We start from the raw sequence: 20,513 nt of genomic DNA, 5'->3' as shown, positions 1-20,513 counted from the left end.
TTTTTTTTTTTTTTTTTTTTTTTTTTTAGTGTCAGTAAAGAAAAAACATTTACCCACTGTCATACCCATTTTAAAGTGGGCTTATGATGGATGTCACTGTGGCAGGAGTGCATCAACAGTTAAGTTTGCTATGCTTAAGTGTCAGATCCCAGCTTGGTGGCTGGAGATGATGCTGTGCATTGTTCCCCCATGTACCTGTGTCTCCTCCCAAGGACAGGCCAGGTCAACGGGCAAGGAGGAAATTATTGTCTGACTCAGTGTTGTTACCAATAGAAGAAATCTGTATGCTAAACACAAGTAAGGCACAAATAAGATATCTTCCCTGAGGAGAAAAAGTACTCGCAAGACTGTATAATATCAATTAGAGTTTTTCCGTCAAAGTACAGAAGTTCAAGGTGGTTAAGTGGAAGTATTATTTCCATCTTCAGAAGAAAGGTGGGTCTCCAGCCCAACCAGACACACCTAAGCAGAGTATTGGGAAATCCTTACCAACCTGATTAGATAAATCAAATAAGGATGGCACAGAGATCATGAAGCCCCTGAATATTTCTGGTCAAGATCAAGAAGATGGACTGTCTGGTCATATTCTAATGTTGCATATTCATTTTAGTAATTTTACTCTGGAGAACAAGATGAACTCTGTTCTTGTCCACCAACTTGTAACACTAACCTGTGTAGGACTGTAAGTGTTTGAATAAGATTTGGCCCTAAATTAAAGATCTCACCGCCCAAAGTCTGAGGGATTATGAACAAAACAGCTGACTATAGACTTATTACTTATGTATTAAGTTCTTACTCATATTTTAATTATTTTCCACAGCAATTCATCATTTTTCAATTGAATTTAATGTATAGAAGTTATATACAAACAAAGACTTTAAAGCTAGTCTATGTGAAGTAGTAAAAAATATGATACATGCAATGGTTAAACCCTGCACTTAAATACCTTCATTTTTAAAAATATTGACCATCTACAATGATACAAATTAGGACATATTAGGAGTTCCATAAATGATTTGTCATATCATACAGAAAATTTTCTGTCCTAATAATAAAAAAATCTACCAAGCACAAAATCCAATGTATATTTCTTTTGCCAAACTGAATAACCACATTTAACAGAATAAAATTTGAGTCCATTATACTCCAGAGAAGCAGGAGGTAAATATATCAAATATTTGAAATGCAATTAGTAATTGCAAGGAATCTATAGATTTGAAATGAACTGCAGTAAATGGAGGCTGGTTGTACACAGAATGCTTTTATATTCACTATGTTGAGAGTAAAACCAATTTACAGGTTGCATGAAGAAAAAAAAGGAATCAGTAACAATATACATTTTTGTCTGTCTTTATTTAGGGTGGGCTGAATAAAAATACCTTGATTATTCTGAAGCTGAAAACCCCAGTGTAGATATTTTTTGAAGTTACATAAAGATTTTGTTTTTCTTAATATCTAAGGACATTGAAAATAAACCTCAGGAAGGAGGTGCTAAGGACATGAATCTCTAAACACCAAGCCTCCCTGTACCCCTACAACTCCCTGTGACAACACAGTTATTGCTAGTTGTCTGTGGATCCAGCAGGCTGTTGTGGAAATGAAAGGTTGCCCCTGTTTCAGAAAATACTGTGTTACACATACGATTTGGGTTTCACTTTTATTTCATTCTTTTTTTGTTGTTGTTTCCTTCTCCCCTGCCCCCTCCCTTCTTCTCACAGTACAATGACTGATTTTCAAACCACTTCACTCTTTTAAAAACCAGTCAGAGGATCACTGGATGGTTTAAATACTGACACTTCTCATATTAGTGGCATTAACTATTCTGACTATTGAAAATGCAGTTAGTCTGGGTTAGAGTCCTTGCGGTTGCTGTAAACATATTGCATTTCCCTTGGGTTAAAAAAACCAAACCAAACCAAAACAAAAAACCAACAAAACTTGGAAAATAAATAAATAAATAAATAAATGTGGTTTTTTCAGTCACAGGATGAATATATGTAACATATTTGCTGTCTGGACCGTGGTGTTACACAGGTCCCCCATCTTTGCCCGGAGACACCTGTCTGAAGTCCCCAAGGGTGAGGAAGGGGCTCAGAACCATATTTTTCTGGTCATACTGTATGAGATCATTCCTACGTTGGGTTAGGAATAAATATAGAGGGAATTACATAGGTGAGGCTGGAGGAACTGTCATGACCAGGACTGATGTACGGAGAGAGGAGGACACAGTACCGTCAGCGCTCCAAGACCCCCGTTGCTAGCGCTGGGGGCACACCACGCCTTTACATCTCTGTTTGCACGTGGAAACATCTGGAAGCTCAACATCGTGCCAGGGGCGTCTTTGTTCATCCGATCCGATCTCTTGGCAGGTCCGTGCCAGGTGAAGGCAGGGAGGGCGGGTCCCGTCACGGAGGAGGCGGTGGCACCGCTGGTGACAACAGCAGGTGGCAGCGCAGGCTCGCCCGTGCCAGCCCGGCCGCTGTCGCCGCTGTGCCCAGCCCGAGCTGGGCTGGAGGCGCTGCTTGACATCCTCACACCGTAAGCCCTCGGCTCAGAACGCGCCCAGGACCATCCATATGTCCTTACATCTTCCTCTGACATCTCTGTATCCAGTCTGTGCATTGCATTTTTTCTTTTTTCTTTTTTTTTTTTTTTTTCAAGTTATGTCATTCACCTTTTCAAAAATAGTCTCAGAGTTTCCTGCACTGAGGCCTCTGATTTTCTTTAAGACCATTTGAGCAGAACATTCACCATTACTAAAAATCTTTGATATTGAAAAAAAGGTTCCAATTCATAATTCAATTCTGAAGGCGCAGCTTTGCTTGAAGATTTTATGCCTTCATTATTCATGCATAATCAAGTAGCTATCAGAATGGTATAAATGCAATTTGCTTCATAAAGCTGGCATGAAGCAGTTAAACAAAATAATTAATAAACCTGCATAAATTATAAATCTTTTCCTTTCTAGATGAGATGTATGCCTTTTCTCAGTCTCTAGAGAGGGAACTTGTAAGATCACAGATCTCTATGCACATGTATGAGCTGCTATCAGACACATATGTGCAGTTTTACATGGTAATGAAAAATCATAATTCCTTTGACTTTTTAACACACAGTGAAGAGGTGGTGAGGCAAAAAATGCAATTACATACTTTTACAGCGAGTAGATGCTGTTCCTTATAGGATCTACAAAGGTGTGAAATCTGTGTAAAATGTCAAGAATTGTTTTTCACGACACTGCAAGGTTTTCTCTTGCAGAATTTGCGACACTCAGAAGAATTTTAACATTTTTTTAAAAAAAAAGTAATCCCAAATGACCATCCAGAAAGACTGTTTTTAATAAGGCAAGTCCCTGAAACCAAAAATTGAAATGAAAATATTTAAATTTATGTCTATTAAAATTTTAAAACAAATTTTAGTTTGGATTTCAATATGGCTATTCCCAAGAGAAAAAAAAATTACATAAAGCAAGGGGTTTTTTCCTTTATTTTCCTTTTTTCAGAGAAAAAGACTTTTTGCCATTCATAAAATAATTTCTCTAATTCATGTACACTCCCTCTGGTAAACAATTTTATATTTGATCCATTCTAATTCTTCATCACCTTCTGATAATACTAAGGATTTGTGCTTTGTCCTGCTCTTAGAGATTATCACTTACTTTCCTTACATATTTCCTCCATAAACAGATACACAAAAGGCTCTGTGGTGTTACTTTACCCTTAAGGTTACCTGCACAAGTTAAGGACTTAGCCTTACCCCTAACCAGTACAGTTAATTTGTTTGTATCTACAGCTGTACAGGCAAGGAGCAACAAGGTCATCTTCCTATTATATTCTGGTGTGCTTCAGTGCTGTGCCCCAGCAGCTCAAAAAAAGTTGCTTATTTAGGGAGGCACTGGTGGCTGTGAGAAATGTCAACTGAATTATTTTAATATTTTAATATTTTAAAATGAGACATGTAGATTTACCTGCCACTGTAGAGTCCATATTCCAGGAGGTGGAGCTGATCCACTGCCACATTTATTATATGAGATAATACAAAAATATCTTTCGATTATTAAAACCCTTGTGAATCTTATTGTAATCCCTGATTTGACAGAGACACTCAGAAGCAGGCACTTTATTCCTCAGCTTTGTGATATACCATTCTATACTTACTGAACTTCTTTACTTGCAGTTCTCAATGTGTTTTTAATTTTTTCTTTTTGGAAGGCTGCACACAATACCTCAAGAATTACATTGTTATCTTTATAAAGTCACAAAGGAAACACTTCTAAAAAAAAGAAAGGGAAAAGCCCCAAAACAAATCAGATTTTTTACATGATTATTATTAAATTTTGCATGTACCATGACTTTCTTATGCAAGAATAACAAAAATGAACCCTAAATTGTGATGTAGAATTGAGCTACAGAGGGTAGTGTACTAGAGCATTGTAATGGATGGGTTATTCCATAGGGCTCAGACAGACTCCCAGGCAGATTCACTGCCTTACTGAAAGCCTGAATGTACACATAAAATGTTTAAGGCTGACAGGCAGGATGTTCACTGCCACTGGCAGCAGGGGAATAAAAACTAGTTTGAAGGAAAGGAGAGTTTAACTCAGAATGAGGCTAACAAATCCAGAGGAGTTCAGGTTTTAAACTAATCATAAGTAGATTGTGCGGCTACGCATGCTTAAATAAATGGTTTAAAGATGATTATATCGTCTGAATTCTGGGTTCTAGATACAGGAGGTTAAAAAGTGGAGATACATTAGTAGGCAGATTACTCAAAAGTGGCACTGAAGAAAGGATGGGCTAAAGAAGTAGGTTTTAGAAGAGAATTTGAAAGACATAATTATCCTTGATCCACAGAAAGTGAAACAGTATTTCAAACACTAATGTAGCATATAGATATATACAGAGGATCAGAGCTTGGGAGGAAACAGATGATTCAGCTGAGGCAAGTTACTGAACAATGAAGAAAAGCAAAGAGCTTAAATTCAAAGCAGGTGTTGGTGGATGAAGTGTCTTTCCAGTCTGACAGCTTCAGAGTGATATAAAATTGAGTCAAAAACTCTGGCTGTAACATTCTGAGCAAAATGGAATGCATTTCTTCTGGCATGGAATAGTCAAGTCTAATCAAGGGGAAGAGATGACTAAGAAGTATGAAGTTGCATTGACTTATGTGGTAAAGCACTATCTAATCCATCATTGGATGGATGGCTGTATACCACTGGATTTATTTTATCAAGTAGTTGTAGTGTAAAATATGAGTTTTAGAAAAACTATATAGACAGTGAGTTAATGGCATGTGGAAAAAGCCTGGAAGATAAGAAAAACATAACAAAGAAACCTGAAATAACCCTGAATTTCTGCTCCACAGAGACAAAGCAGAGATTCAACTAAAACAGCATTGGTATGAAGAGAGAAGGAACAGGTAACTGTGACATCCAGGGAGAGTGAGAGTAGCAGCTTTTAGAGATACAGGAGTGGGGAATAAGTCTGCATCAGAAATACAGGGAGAAATGCTGTGCATTGAAAATAGCACTGGGCATAATTCAGAGGAGAGAATTTTTAGAAAGGTGAGGATAGACATTGTTACATATATAGCCAATAGATTTTATCCATTGACTCATCAATTAATGAAAGGAGTACATGGATGCACGTATTGATAGATTCAACAGAAGATAAAACTTTAATGAATAGCTCTCACACAGTACATTTGTACAGTATGAGAGTACTGGGATTATGAGAAGCTACAGGCTAGCAGATAAACTAAATTCCTTGAGTCTATTGGGGACCAGCAAGAATAAACTAGAGAGATACTATCTTCACATCCCCCTCCTGGTGTGATACTTCAGCTCTAGGACCTTCACCAAAGCACAGACTCTGAGCTGAAGTGTCAGCAACACTTCCTCCATGTGTTAACTTATACCTCAATGTCCCACAGCCTTCAAAGTTTAGAGCTGAGAGCTTGTAAAGTTCCATGGACAACCCTGTTTTAATAGAATTGCACTGAGACAGAGACAAACATCTTTTGGGGATAAAAAAAAGAACAGAAATGTTTGACCAAAGCCGACTAATCTTGATGGAAAGAGTTTCACCTGATGAAAAGCGATTCTGATGAAATCAGTTCATAGTTTTCTCATCAGCACACTCTAGCCTCACATAATAGAGACGTGAGTGCTTTTTCAGAGAACTGCAAAATCACAGAACAGCTGAGGCTGAAAGGACTTTTAGAAGTCATGTGTTCCACTCTCCTTGTCTGTGTAGTGCCACCTGGAACCAGATGCCCTCAGCAGTGTCCAGACAGCTTCTGAATATAGGCAAGGAGTGAGATCCACCCATTCTCTGGGCAGCATGTGCCAGTGCTCATGATGTTCAGAGGGAACTTGCTGTGTTTCAATTTGTGCCCATTAACTCTGTCCTGTCACTGCTGGCTCTGTTTTCTGTTATCTATTCAGGTATTCACATACAGTGTAAGGTTCCCTCTGAGCCTCATCTTCTCCAGACTTAGCTGTCCCAGCTGTCTCAGTCTTTTCCTATAGCAAAGATGCTCCAGTCCCTTAACATCCTTGGGCCCCTTCCCTGGACTCTGTTTGGCATGTCCATGTCTCTCCTTTAGTGAGGAGCCTGGAACTGGGTACAACACTCTAGGAGTGGCCTCACCAGAGCCAAGTGCAGCACAACCCTTGACCTGCTGGCAGTGCTTTGTCTGAGGAGCCCAGGATACCTTTTACCTTTGTGTGAATCAGCACAGGCAGGTTGCAGGAACAAACATAAAACTCTTAACAAAATGCACAGAGTACATTCACTTTTGTTATTCCACATCTGGGGATCCTCAAAACAGGACCCAGGCAAACAAACAGAGCTGCAGGCACTGTAGAGCTTGGTCCATGCTAGAGGGTCACTGATCCTGCTGGTTTTGCCTGTGTATCAGGGGTTTGCACAGGCGTAGTTTACCCTGTGCTTGATCTTTCTTGCAGCAGAGAATAAATCTCCAGAATGTTTGATAGGGTGTCTCTAAGCCTATCACAGGCCTATACTATCTAAACACAGATGTTCTGCTTGTCAAACACGCAAGGCTAAGCAGCAATGAATATGATATATGTGTTTTCTGACACCCCAGCTGTAAGTCACTTGAGTGTGTGTTTACAATACTCCTTGCCAATTTTCTGTTATTTCCCCACAGTCTTTGCTGCAAGGGCATATTACTGGCTCTTCTTCAAATTCATGTCAGCTGTGGCTGCCAGGTCCTCTTCTGCTATGCTGCTTTCCAGCTGGGTGGTGCCCAGCATATATTGGTGTAAAGGGCTGTTATTGGTGCAGGAGTTTAAACTTTTCCTTGCTGACACTTGAGGTTTCTGACAGCCCAATTCTCCAGCATGTCAAGGTCCCTTTCAATTGTAGCACAACTCTGTGGCATATCAGCCACTCCTCCCAGTTTTGTGTCACCTACAATCATTTAGTTATTTGTAAACATGACGAGGAGCAAAACCCCTCAATTAAAAAAACCCAAAGAGCCTCCATGCATTTGCATATATTTGTGACTAATATAAACCTATCATTTAAGGTAACCTTAACCCTAAAGGAGGACCTAGGCACTGAATTGTGACAATAATTCTCTATCCTTTTCTTGCTTCACAGTGTTTATGGCTTGTTAGAAGGCAACACCAGAGATGAACAGCCCTGAGGGATTTTATCTGATTAGGAATGAGTGTCATATTTTGTGATAAGTACTCACTTCTGAGGAGATACCCTTGGTGTTGAATATAATGGACCTATGTCAAATATTGAAAGACGTTTTTACCTGGCATCCTTACATACTGCTTCACAGAGGTCACATTGGGATATAAGTTTGGGGGACACTGCCAACATCAAAAAGTAATTTAAGTAATTTTTTTTATATGGTAATTTCTAAATATTTTTATTACTTTTTTTAATTAATTGCATGACTGGGTCCCTTAACATCTACTTAGACTAGGTTTGACGTTTTCAGAAGAGGAAAAAAGTCCATTTAGAAAGTTGTCTAACTTTTAAGGGGCAACTGTCCAGCTCATGAGATTCTACCATATAATTGGATATTTGCACAAAAGCCATGTATCTGTGAAGGTCATGGTGGCCCTGGGAAGTAATGTAAAATAGATTAGAAAATTAAATGCCAGAAATTTTTTTTCACTGGCCATACAACTAATTTGTTTCTAAGACAAAAGTTTCATTAGGACTTTCCAATTAGCACCAACTTCCTGGTCAATAAAATAACTCATTTTATATAAAAGGCTTAGAAAACTATGGATAGGTGTGTGACCAACAATTCTTCAGTAAATTTTGATGAATAACCATATATAAGATGAAACGAATTCTTTACAAAATGCTATAATTGTCTTTTCTTTTAATGTTTTGTGTCTTCATCTATTGTCACATCCAAAACATATTTTTTTATAGTTTATTTTCAACAGAAGCAATCTAGTGTGTGGACAAAATACATCCAAAATTTTTCATCTTCTGCTTTGATTCTGCAGTCAGAGTAACTAGCAGAAACCCATCTTAGATCTCTGAAACTGTTCATGAGTTCAAAAATCAGTAGTCTTGACTGCATTAGTTTGATTTTTAATAAGAAAGAACTAAAATTATTTTTGCTGTTGAGTGGATTGTGTTATTTATAGAATAGTCTGGCCTTGATCAATTACATTATTTCATGTTGACTCTGTAAGGAAGGAAGATTGTGGCATTTTCAGGGCCCCCATGGCAGGAAGGAAATGATGAATCTGACTCCCTGTTCTTAGAAGGCTAATTTATTATTTTATGATATCATACTATATTAAAGAATGCTATACTAAAACTATACTAAAGAATAAAGAAAAGATACTTACGGAAGGTTTAACAAGATACTAATGAAAAACTTGTGACTCGCCAGAGTCCCAACACAGCTGGACTGTGATTGGTCATTAAGTAAAAACAATTCACATGAAACCAATCAAACAAGCACCTGTTGGATAAACAGTCTCCAAGCCACATTCCAAAGCAGCAAAACACAGGAGAAGCAAATGAGATAATATTGTTTTTCCTTTTTTTTCTCAGGCTTCTCTGCTTCCAAGGAGAAGAAATCCTGGCAAAAGGATTTTTCCAGAAAATATGACAGTGACAGAAGATGGTTTTAGCGGTACCTAAAATCTGCGATGTTATCTTGTAGTCTAAGGCAATTTGATCATAGAAGCAAAGCAGGATCTGTAGTAGGAGGGGGAAATATCTCTGTTACCATTATCAGCACTGCTTTTGCCTTCTGAGTTAATATTAGTTTAGAGACCTTGTGAATAAATCCTTCAAAGAAAAGAGGCAGACCAGGTGCACTAGCAGCTTCCAATTGCAATGATGATGAATTCAACTTTAATCATCAGATTTCCCACAGACTTCATAAAAGTGGCTCTAGGCAGAGTGAAAAGAGCCCTTGGATGAATAGCTTCATGCCAAGCTAACAGGCATTTCAGACCCATGGAGCTGAGTAGCATGGGATCCCTGCGAGCACACCGACTTATCTAAAGCTGCTTTCAGTGAGCGCGGCCATGCTACCCTTTATCTCTGTGACCTGTCAAGTAAAACCAGCTCCGTTTGAGAAGGGAACATCTCTCCAAATCCTGTGCCTGTGCAAATCTCAGCTATTCAGTGAGAAGCTGAAGCCTGATTTCATTGAACTGATGAACCATTATTCAAAGGAGTGGTGGAGAAGGAGAGGGTGTTACTACCTCTGTCTTGCAGCAGATTAGTTTCCCATTTTTCTAGAAGATGTTTAATTCATTTTACTTCTAGCTTCAATTTATGCTTTAGTAGCATTGTGTTTGGTGCTATCTGTTAGGTTGTGCCAGGGATAATTTTGTAACCTAATTAAAAAACTTTCTCGCTTTCCTGTCTTGAAAACAAAACAAAGCAAAACAGAAGAAAAAAAATCAACAAAATAGCTGGATGATATAGTCAACCTGTCAGGTGAGCCAAATAGGTTTTTCATCCTTACTACATGTCAAACCTGATGATCAATAAAGGCTTAAATTACTTTTCCTGCTATTCTATATTTCAGTTATGATAAATAAACTCAAGCCATGGCAATAAAATACTGTTAGTTACTGAGGTTTCTATTACAAAAAAATATTTTTGAATTCCTTATTTTACCAAATAATTTGTTAAATAATCAAAGCCTAGTAGTGGAGGCTGAATAAATATTTAACAAAAATATTTGATGCCTTTTTCTTGAGTCTTTTAAGATAAACTTCCAATCCACTTTTCCTCTGAAGAAGCTATTAAATATTTTCCCACACTAGTGACTGAAGACCCTTACATGTGTCTTAAACCATATCAATATATAAAAATAAGATTAATAAATAAACTAATTATTTCCATTAAATTCGATACATGGACAGGAAGGGATTTCTCACTATATGGTCAAAAATAGCATCAATAAATCTAAATGTGCACTTTCAACATCTGTTTAATTTCATTTTTACAATGCCAGCCGCTACAGTGTCATTTGGAAAGAAAAGAGAATTTTAGTTTGACGGAAAAAAAGTATTATAAAAGAGTTTCTCACTAAAAGAAATTACATTTCTTTGCAAGTGAAGTTCAAACAAGGCCAACTGATAAGTTAAATTTTATTTGAACCTGTGCACTAGGAGCAAAGTGTAGCACTTTTACTGAGAAGAAAAGCAACCAGAATATCCACAGTATCTTAAATAAAATAAAATAAAAAAAGAACAGAAATAAAATCTCCATGGCCAGTTAAAAATAATTTCCTTTTTATTCTATATTTTACATCACTTCTTAGATTTGCCCTTGTAGGTACACTAGCTCTCTTGTTTTTGAATAGCTCCTGAAATGCAGAAATTAGTTTAATGGTGAGTCTTATGTAATGACGTGTTCCACTTTGCTCAAACTGGTTCCTTTAGAACACCAACCTTGCAATATCCTTCTGAATCACCTTTTGGAGAGGCTTCTCACCACCAGTGAGAGCTCAGGGAAAATGGAGAGCTCAGGGAAAACAAAAGTCTAACTCAGCATTGGCAAGAAACACTGTTGTAAACGCTCATAAAATCTCAGTACCCTATGTTTTTTCTAATGAATTGCAATGTAAATAGATTTAGTGAGCCTCAAGGAAAAGAGACATGGCATCTTTTCAAATAAGGCTTTCAGGAATGACTACAACAGAGGAACATATAATAACCTTTTTGACAGATGCACAATGATCCTGCGGTGATACTTTCAGGCCACTGCTCCACTAGTGATTGTTGGGTGATATGTCTATTGGATGTATGCCCCATTGTTTGAGAGCTTATTAGACTTGTGCTTCATTGTTTTTTTAAAATGACATTTGCTTGGCCAAACACATACACCTAAGCTAGTCACACTTTGTTTGTAGCCAACGAAGAAAAGTATTTCTAAACTGTGATGCATCTCACTAAAAGACTATTTTCTAAAATACATCAGATGAGTTGTGCCCCCAAAATGCCCATTTCTATTCACTGGCAACAAAAACAGTCTGAGATGTCATACTCAGTTATAGATGCACAAAGGGAGGAATACCTTTCATGTTCCCTTAGAAATTTCTTTGCTCCCTTTTTAAGCGCAGCACATAATCAATAAGCCACTGTCTCTATCTCTAAAACATAAAACTACAGCACAGACTAGCATCTATCCTCAGAAATGTCTTAATTCTGCAATAACACAAGGCCACATTCTCCATCATCCCCATCTACGGCACTATAGCTGGCCCATCTTGTCTGTAGCAGACTGCTACAAGTTTCCCTCCAATAAAAATCTCGAGTGTAGTTGTCTACCCCAAGATAGTTCCCTTTTTGTATTTCACAAACCAGTTCTCTGACTGCAGGTATGAGACTCTGCAGCTTCCCCCCATGGCTTTACCCAGAACATGGTTTTGCTGCTTCTAGAGTTTCCATTGACTAGGTTAATCACAGTACAGCACACAGTACACAGACTATTTGCTGTATGACTATTGGCTGTATGTTATTAGGTATTAGGTACCTGATAGCTTTATTGCAGATATATGAACGTTGAAAGAGATACCCATTGAAGGGCTTAACAACCACGGTGGACCCATGCCCTTAATTTGTGTTAATGGGGGAACTTATTTGAGGTGGAATGGCAGGACAGTAAGTCAGAGAGCTGTTTCATTTCAGTGCATTACGGGGTATTCAGCCCGCGTACTGGGTCTGGCTGAGATGGAATTCATCTTCCCACAGCAGCCCTCACAGTGCTGTTCTTTGCATTGCTAGCTAGAAAGGTGCTGATAACACACCAGTGTTTTTTGGCTACTGCTGAGCAGCACTGGCACAGCACCAAGGCTGTCTCTCAACATTCAGTAGGATGGGGGTGGGCAAAATCCTGGGAAAGGACACAACTAGGCCAGCTGACCCAAACTGATCAAAGGGATATTCTGTACCATGTGATGTCAGCTCAGATATAAAAGGTAAGGGAAGGAGGAAGAAGGGGAACATTCATTATTTACAATGTTTGCCTTCTGGAACAAGTGATATGTTCCTGCATGCTGAAGCCCTGCTTTCTGGCTGTAAACTGAGTGAGAATATGCTTTTTAATGGAAGCTCTAGAGACCATGGATGCATCCTCACCAACTGCAGGCACAATGTGCTTGGGAAAGAAATTATTCTCAGTATTGCTGATGATCAATATTTTTCAACTGTAAATATTTTGCAACTAAGTTTTATGACAGGATCTTCTGTGTGTGGATTACAGAAGTGGGACTAAACATATCTGCAAATGCAGCCAAGCAAGCACAGAGTGACTTGCTGGTTTGTATATTGGAAATATGTGACTCAGACATTTAACTATAGTAAATTAGAGGAAAATGACTGACTTGACTGCAAGTGGAAAATCAGGCAGATATTTTGCTTCTTTTGTTTAAAGTTTACAGTTGTTAATTTTATATGAATCCTTAATGCAGATAATAGGCACAGGAAGAAAAATGAAGGGGAAAAACCAAAAATTCTGGCTCAGTTGCCAATCTTTGATTAAAATAAATATGGTAGTAAGAGAGGCTCATGTACTAGAAAGTTTTTAGAATTCTTTGCTGGCAAAATTTCTGCATGTTTGCGCTTGGGGTATTTTTAATGCTTCACCGTGAGTTTTGGAAGTAGACACTTCAAGAAGAGCTGTGAAGTTATATGGAAAATTATGTGATTGCTTCCCACTCTTCCTGGTGACTTCCAGAGCATGAAGCCAAAAGCCAGAATGCAGCTATGTTTTCAGGTGCCATCAGCTCTCAGTATGACATAGTATCTAATAGCTACTCAGGACATATGCAGTATATTTTTTAAACTTGGTCTTAGGAGGAGAAGTAGAAGAATTTCAATATTATTAAAATTTTTATACCAGTGAATGCTTAAGCTCTAATGACCATTGAGACTGTACTATAACAGTGATGCAGACTGTATTCTGCATCACTTTCTAACACATCTGGACTGTAGATATCAGCCTAGGCTTTTAATGTTCTTTTGACCTCTGACTGTACAAATCCTATAACATTAAAATGATACAACCTTGTAACATCATTAGGTGAAATAACATCTTTCTGTGATTCCACTGAGCTATGTCAATACATTACTTTAACATGATACTTGAAAAGTTGGTTTGTTGCCTAAAAGAAGGGTATTCCAGCAAGTTTGTGTGCAGTAAAGAGCCTAGGTTTTTTTTTTTTTAGTCTACCTACAGAAAAGAAGATGATCAGAAATAAATTGCATATTATACATTACCTGAATTTTTCTGTTTATTTTGCATGAATGTTTCATGTTCTGTAGCTTGGTAAGTACACAGTGATTTTCTATTGCTTGTTTCTCTTAAACTACATGACAATGCAGTTTGTGTTTTTATACTGGCTTAGAATGCGCAATGACTTGTAAAGAAGTGCAAAAATATAAAATATTTCAATAATTAGATGAAATTACTGCCATGGGAAGGCACACCTTTCACTAGACCAGGCTACTCAGAGTTCTATCCAACCTGGCCTTGAATATTTCCAGGGATGAGGAATCCAAAGCTTCTCTGGCAACCTGTTTCAGTGCCTCCCCACCCTCACAGTAAATAATTTCTTCCTAATATCTAGTCTAAACCTGCCCTATTTCAGTTTGAGTCCATCTCCTCTAGTTCTGTCACTACATGTTCTCTCTTTAGAAGATTATTTGTAGGCTTTTCTAAGTTAATGTGAGTTAAAAATATGGAAACACACATGGATGAGGTAATAATTAATTAATTCAGCAAAAATATTGATAAAACATCAACTAGCAGATCACTTAGGCTATTTGGCAATTACTCTCTTCCATGTAGTCAAGTTGAAATACATTATTCTACTTCCATAAGTGGATACAAGAGAGAAAAAAATTGCTCTTTGCTGGAGAAAACTATATTTTTCAAAGAGTTTGCACTTTTAAAAATTACTTTATTAAACAGACAATTCTTTCAGAGATTTTTACCTGACCTCTTTTTGCTTTGAAATCTGTATATGTTGTCTTGTAAGCCGCCTGTTTGAACAGCACTTTATAAATGACTCCGTATTTTTATAGGAGACAATGACAAAAATTATAACCTGAGAAATGCTTAAGAATTTGAAACATCGTGGAAAATGAAGAGAAAATCTGCAGGTGATATATGAGCTCAGTTTTCAGTTTGATGAAGTTCTATTGTATACATAAGCCACAATTATGTCTCCCTTTACAAAAAGACTTCTACATTCCTACAACGAATAACTGTTGATTTTGAATGAAAAGCAGAACATCTTTATTAGTGCATATGATTTCAACCAAGAAAAGTGTCTCATGGGAGTTATTTTTCTATCATGCTAGAACTGATATTTTAGTTCAGAAATATTAGAATTAAAATAGGCTTTACCCTTCTCTGCTGCCTTACAGTGTAGCTTAAAATTTTGATGGCTGTGAATCAGGGATTTGATCTTAGTATTTCAAAGGCAAGATCTAGACCACAAAGTAAATGATAAGAAATAAAGGGAGAAAAAAAACATGAAATAGATTTAAGATGGAGGGAAGCAGAAAATGTGCTTTGATTAACTGAAAGGTTAATTACTGAAAGACTTCCTCCACATAGCATACTGTTAATTAGAAAGTCTGAGCAATGTGTGATTTAATTTAACACTATGCAAAAGGCCAACATGGCATAGTAAACTTCCTGATTCTTCTTGTGTTTGTGAAACATATAACTTGGTGTTCTAGACTAAAGGAAAGCTGCTTTTCCTTTTTTCTTTACTTTAACAGATGAAAGGCAAGGTTAAAAAAATGAGACTTTGGTAGGGATGACACCAATTATATACCATGGATTAGTGTTCTTACCCACCACTGTCACCTTAGCTCTGATCTGTTAAGCACATTGGACATGGAACAGAGCTGTTTTGTACAACAGGGTTTCTGGTCATCTCAAGAGGAATATTAGGGTGTCTTCCAGAAAGCAGCAAGTCTTGAAACTCACATTCCTTTTCTAACATTTTGAGAAAAGTCTTCCCATAAGAACGGAAAGTATACTGCTAAAAGTGTTCCACAACAATGGAACTTCCAGCAGAGTGCCAGACTGTCCTGCTTATGTCTCACCAGAAGCTCCTCACTCCTTATGACTTTTGGAAATACTCTGAGCAAACCATCAGCAGCACACATGTGAAGGTACTGACAATAAGCAAAATGTATGGGGAGCCCAGAAACGTCATCAAATTTGGCATCTCCTGGTGTGCCTCAGGGACTGAAGGACTGTCGAATTCCTGATTTACAAAGAACTATAGAAATGGGCAGAATGGACACAATATTGGATAGTGAATTTGAGGGAGTCTGGGACAGAGTTCATGAGATTTGAGTCCCCGTTGGTGGATATATACATTTAACAAGGAAATCTGTGGAAAAATTTTTTATAGGATAATCAAAAAGACAGTCTGGGATTACTAATGTAGTACCAGGCCTAGACAAGGCATAAACCCAAGAATTAATCATTGTGTCACTGTCTCCCACACTTTGTGCTGTGAAGGCAGTACCTTGAAGCCGGTTGATAGTACTGTGAGCAGAAACAGCAACACTTTCAACCATTAGAAAAGAATTCATCCTCTGGTTTTAGTCACCTGAGCATTAGTCATATAATCCATGCTGCTCACACAGGTACTCATTATAAAGTAATCAAATGTATACTGACATAGCTGTTTCAGAAAGGTGCTCTGAATAGGTAAACTCTTTCCATTTACTCCACTTTTTCAAGAGTAAAGTTGACTCCTGTCTTAAGATATTGCTGTAGATTTTGAGAAGTCTAGAAATGTAGAGCGATTTTCTCCAAATTTTATTTGAAGGAGAGTGGTAGAATCCCATCACAGTAGTAAGTAAAGGAGAAATAACAAATGCATGACAAACAGCATGAGTCAAGTAGGAGGAAAAATGCAAATTCTTCCTAGTGCTATACAATTAATTTTCAAGGATGTAAAAATCCACATTGTCACAGACTAATAATTAGCTACAGCTTATTGTCATTCAAGGACTTTTAACATGACCTGCTCTTGTGTAATGACTTTTATTGTTCATTGCAGAGTCAGGATACCCATTTCCATTTATGCTGCTTTATGGATAATTCATTAAAATCTACCCAGCACAGGCTAATATTAATTTGAAAAAAAATGGCTGCCTCTTCAGACTTAGAATTATTTCTATTTAACTAACCCATGTTAATAGTAGTTAAATGAAGAAGAAATAAACCAAGAAATACAAGCAGTGTAACAAGGAAGATAAAACATCTCTCAAGCAAAGAAAAGGTCCACTCAATCCTCCATGTTTGGGACAGAAATTTTGATAGCTTTTAGTTTAATGTAAGCAAGCCCCAAGCACATAGGTTAAAAAGAGTATTGGAAAGGAAGAGGGAGTGATCACTTCCCATCAATCCCCAAATAACAGGGCCTAGTCAAAAACTAGAGGTCTCTCAACAGCTCCTGTAACACTCATTGTACCCACCATGGCAACTACCTCGTTAAGCACCTTTTCCCTATAGTGGCACGAGTTTACAAAGGAAGGTGTAATTTTCTTTCTCCATACTTCTGTCCTTTGTTTTTGCTCCATGTGATCTGCAGGAGAATGTCATAATTGGAAAAATCAAAGCAAATGGCATACTGGCAATCAGGTCTGCTTTTGACAACAAAAGTACTAAAGCATGTATAAAATTCTTAAATAAACTTGCAGCATTGAATAAAAAAATCAAACCCTTTTTCTGCTCTGAAAAACCACATATATTTTAATCTGAACTGACATCATACCTTTAACAGTGCATCATTTCTGTTGGAGAAAGATTTGCCAACAAGACAAACCTACAGTCACAGACATCTAATTTTCTAAGCTTTCATGATTAATATTTTATGGCCCTCACTGATCTGCCCAATCTTGAGGAAAAATGTAGCACAGCTAAAGAATTTATCTGTATCAAACAGGAGGTAGAATGCAAAGTACAATAGAGATGTCATAGTAGAGTATTGAGTTTGCTCACTGTTAGCTGAAACACTGCATGGAGTGCTTTATTTGAACAGCAGAAACAACATTAGCATACACAAGTATGATAGCATACCCACTAAGAGAAAAATATGATAAATGCTATTTTAAGGGTTTTTTTAACTCTACCTAAGCATTTCATTTTATACAGTCTTCTCTAAAGTTACAACTATACCCTTTGCTGCAGATTTCTGTAAGAAGTATTTAAAATTTAGCCTATCAACATTTTGATTTATCAGCATTAGAAAAAATATAAAAAGGAAGTTATTCTTTTTCTGCATTCACTGATGAATCTCAATAAGACATCAAGGACCACCAACTGTAATAAAGACATTTGAGGAGACCATACAATTCAAATAATTTTGTTAGTGAGTCAGTTTGCCTTAGTGAAATGTGAAATAGTGAAAAGTGAGAACAGAAGGACTGTACTGTTCTTTGTAATAACTTTATCAGTTATGCTGAGGTGTAGCAGGAATAACACATTTGGCTATAGCAAAGAGGAAACAATGAATTTACATAGATAAAGATACTGGTTATAATTCAATTAATATCTGCCATTTACAAAAGGCTGTCCACGAATCACCATTTGATGATAATGTAGTGATGTATGAGGTTTAAAGACTGGCTGAAAAATCCCTAGGTTAAGTTCATTGTTTGTCCTGCCTAGACTGTGCTGTGTGACTCAGGTCAGGAGGACACAGCTATGTAATTTGCAAACAATCCAGAGTAAATGTTGGTGCAACTCCTTGTCAGACTAAAATAAGCTATGAAAATGAAGCTCTGGTTTGTGATACTCTTCTCTGTACTGTGTCAACTACATAAGAGAAGTGACCAGCTTCATCATCATCCCTTCTAATCATAGGATGTTGGTGTGATATTGAGCAGTTCCTGAAAATTGACAAGTCCAGAGGCACTAATTCTCCAGAAAGGTTATCCTTATATACAGGCCTTGCAATAGTGGCTGTTTTAAGCAGTCACAGCATTTCCACTTCCAAGACAGAAATGCTGCTTGAGGGGGTGGTCAATGGAGTTCATACAGGTCAATTCCTACATGGAATCAGGCTATAACCAACACTAGAAAAGGTCATCTCTGGCTTTGTCTAGCCAAAACTTGAAAATCTCCAAGGACATTGCACAACCTTCTTGGTACCCTGTCGCAGTGCTGCCCTGCCCTTCCAGTAGATTTTTCTTGCCCAGGTGTCTAATATGAAACTCTCAGGATGTAACCTCTGACATTGGTAGGGAACTAAAGCTGCAGTTCCACTACCTAGTATTAAATGTGAAAATTAAAGATGAAAAAAAAGTCATAAAAGCACTTACAACATTTCATTTGTGCCACCAGATGCAGGAACTGAAAACTTCAGTGCAAAGTCATCTCACAACAGCTCATAAGAAAGACATGAGAACTCTCCTAGCAGAATGCCTTACCATTTGGAGATCCAAGTGAGAAACTGAAAGACAAGAAATGAAAATACATTTTTCAAATCTCACCAAATTTATTAGGAACAGCTATGGTAATTACTACCAGTGTAGATCAATGGGAAAGTTATTCAATTATCTACACAACAATTAAAATGCAGATGATATTCAGTCATCTGTATTTCAGAATCTGACAGTTAATATTACCAATTTTCAAGTAAACCCACATCCTCATAGCACACCCTCAACAGTAGTTCAAAATTCATACCCATGAAGAAATAAGAAGTGCAAAGGGGAAGATAGAAGGAAGGCAAATCACAGCTTGAAGTGTGTTATCTCTTAAAATGCCTTATCTGAATGAAGATAGCCAGCTGAAAATCTGCCTGTGGATCTCCAATGAACCAGTAATGTTTTCATCAAAAGTAAATCAGATTGCCCTAATTCCGAAAGCATTATTGAACAACTTTAAGAAGGGGAGAGTGCTACAATAAGTGGCATATTAGGAATATGAGAACATATTTCTGATTGTTCCAGCAGCGTTTCTACAAACTGCAGAAGAAAATGCTTTTAAAAGGATGTCTAGGGAAGGGAAGGGAAGGGAAGGGAAGGGAAGGGAAGGGAAGGGAAGGGAAGGGAAGGGAAGGGAAGGGAAGGGAAGGGAAGGGAAGGGAAGGGAAGGGAAGGGAAGGGAAGGGAAGGGAAGGGAAGGGAAGGGAAGGGAAGGGAAGGGAAGGGAAGGGAAGGGAAGGGAAGGGAAGGGAAGGGAAGGGAAGGGAAGGGAAGGGAAGGGAAGGGAAGGGAAGGACATTGATTCAGGAGACAACAGATCTAGCTACAGGTGAGTAAAGAACACAGTACCTTTGGCAAACTGTTAATCCCTTAACCTTGGACAATGTTACAACATACAGTTTCCTACTCATTAAGACCACTATAGTTCTGCTGCTAAAATGAAATGAAACAAGAAGTTTTTATCCTGTGCTGAAATGAGAAATTACAGTCTCACCTATAATTTTAATTTTATAACTTCCCTGTGTTAGAATGAAAACAGCATAGGGATGCAGTACCAAGATAAATGATTCAGCTTGTCCTTTGCCATTAAATCCTTAGTGATGTTACCTGTTAAATACAAAATTTGAGTAGACAGATAGATTGCTTCTGTGATTCCTACACATACTAAAGCACACCATGGTCTTCAAAACAAAATGAAACCTGAGTAGATAGGATAAAACTCCCTTTACAAATAGCCAAGAAAATTGCTGAAATGATAAATTCTTTTATTACTGTAGACATAAATGATGGTCAATGGTGTATTTGCTTAGACTGTGAGGAATTTAACACAGCTATAAAAAGAGAGCTGTTAAAATATAGATGATGATGATGATGATGATGATGATGATGATGATGATGATAATAACAATAACAATAACAATAATAATAATAATGCTATAACAACGACAGCATGTTAAACTGCCAAAAGAAAAAAAAAATCAGAGCATAATTTGGAAGAGCAGAACTCATGTCTAAATGGTATGCATCCTCAGGCTTCCAATGATCAAAATCATCTCAGCACTAAGCATTGTCA

Source organism: Ammospiza caudacuta, chromosome 5 (assembly GCF_027887145.1).
Source record: "Ammospiza caudacuta isolate bAmmCau1 chromosome 5, bAmmCau1.pri, whole genome shotgun sequence".
In the NCBI taxonomy this organism is placed as follows: domain Eukaryota; kingdom Metazoa; phylum Chordata; class Aves; order Passeriformes; family Passerellidae; genus Ammospiza; species Ammospiza caudacuta.
Note: the sequence above shows the minus strand (reverse complement) of the source record.